At 57.6% G+C, this 1,881-nt stretch overlaps 1 protein-coding gene across 3 annotated transcripts in view; it reads right to left on the bottom strand.

Annotated features, from left to right (window-relative positions):
- The window catches only part of DAGLA (diacylglycerol lipase alpha), a 62,160-nt gene extending 61,986 nt beyond the window's left edge, over positions 1-174 (bottom strand). For all 3 annotated transcript variants that reach the window (XM_024749480.1, XM_024749479.1, XM_024749478.1), the window contains exon 1: positions 62-174. The gene's annotated coding sequence lies outside the window, so the exon portion shown is untranslated. The remainder of the gene's footprint in view (positions 1-61) is intronic.
- Positions 175-1,881: the final 1,707 nt, after the last annotated feature.

Raw genomic sequence — 1,881 nt, forward strand, 5'->3', positions numbered from 1 at the left:
GCACCGCTCACACCGCGCCCGAGTCCGGGGCCCGGCCCGCCGCGCCCGCGGTCCCCCTTACCTCCAGCCAGCCGCAGGGCTCGGCCCGCCGCCGCCACCGCGACCGCCACCTCCATCCTGGGCTCCCCAAGGCCCCAATTCACTAACGCCGCTTCCGCAGGGCGCCGGCGCCGGCGCGAAGGCCGCCTCCGCCCCCCGGGGGACGCTGCGTCCTTTACGTAAACCCCACTCCGCCGCCAGCGGTGACCATGGCGACGACCGCGAGGCGGCAGCGCCCCCTGGTGCCAGGGAGGGGAGCGGCGCCGAGGCAGGAGTGAGCGGAGTCTTTCGCGGGGCTCCACGCGTGGGGGCGGTGGGCGCAGGACTCCAGCCGCCGCTGCAGCTTCGTGGGCGGCCGGGAGGCGCAGGACCGGCCGCGCTGCATGCGGGGAAGGGAGCCGCCTGGGTCCCCCTCCTTCAGGCCCCGCGTGACCGGGTTTAGCGTGGGAGAGAGGCAAAAAAGCATGTAGGATCACTGGAGAACTGGTTCATTTGCGGAGAGGAAAGAGAGAGATGGGTTCCACCTCCTCGGGGTGCTGAGCGCTCCTTGCGGGGGGGTGGTGGTGGTCAGAGCACATCATAATCATCTGTGTCCTCCCCTCACCCTCTACCCCTGCAGGGCCCAGCATTGTGCCTGGCATCCAAAAGGGCACTTGGTCAATTTTGAATTCCTGGAAAATAAAGAAAATTGCCCTTCCTGTTCTGCTTCACACGCATCTATTCATTCACTTAACACACCTTCCCTGAGAGCCAGCCTTGAGCCCGAGCAGCGCTGTCCAGTGCCTTGTGCTGAGCTGGGGGAGTGAGTGAGCACAAAGGCAAGCAGAGCCCGGGACCTGCCCTTCAGTTCAGTCCAGAGGGTACTAGACCATCACGGTACAGGGTGCTTGTGGTGTAGGAGCTCAGCAGAGAGGGCGGGTAGAGCTCTCTGAGGGGCACTTAAGCAAGCCGTGGGGGAGGGAGTTGGGTCTGGAGGCTGAGATGACCCAGCTGGGTCTCAAAGGTGGAGTAGAATTCAGAGGCAAAAAGGGGAGTCGCATGTTTCAGCAGGGGGAGTGCCTCTAAAATGTTCTCTGGGCCCTGTCGTCATCCCAAGAAAACAGGGTGATACACAGCAGTTTAGTGTAAGTGGGAGTGTAAAGAGCTACGTGTACAGGGCCTGCGGTGCAGTAGCCGCCTGAAAACTATCCGGACTTTTGGGTTTAAGGTGAGACTCTGAGTCCAGGGCAGTCTTCCCCTCTGCTGAAGCAGGTGGGACCTACTTCTGGAAGGAGTTCTGTATTACCCGTGGTTATTTTGAAGGCAAACTCCGGCTTATTTAAAAAAAAAAAAAAAGAAAAATGGGGGTGGGGAGAGCAAATACTGGGTGGGATACCTCAGGGGATTCAAGAAAGAGTTGGGCCCTCCCAGCCTCAGGAAGGGCCGGGTATCAGGGAGGCTTTAAGGACTGACTGTAACATAGCAGTTTGGGAGCCTTCTGTCTAGATCATTGTAATTAATCAGAATCAAAACTGCCAAATGTAATGTCCCTTGGTTCAAAGTTCTAGATTCCCCAAAAGAAAGAATCTTGTTGGTCCAGCTTGAGCCATGGTCAATCATAGCAGCTACATTCTACCCCCTTAGCTGCCCAGTGCACACAAATTCACACATGTACACACACACACACACACGCACACGCACACACACACACACACACATCTTCCTCCCATTCATCCAAAGTCATCTTCACCAAACGATATTGTGTTCCAATATTCCCTGGTCGGCCACCTCCAGACTTGCTGTCACGATCAAGATCAAAGTTCAAGGTCTTCAAGGTGATGTCCATGTCTCTTTTTCCTCAAG

The sequence above is a fragment of the Neophocaena asiaeorientalis genome, unplaced genomic scaffold (genome assembly GCF_003031525.2).
Source record: "Neophocaena asiaeorientalis asiaeorientalis breed wild unplaced genomic scaffold, Neophocaena_asiaeorientalis_V1.1 scaffold43, whole genome shotgun sequence".
NCBI lineage: Eukaryota > Metazoa > Chordata > Mammalia > Artiodactyla > Phocoenidae > Neophocaena > Neophocaena asiaeorientalis.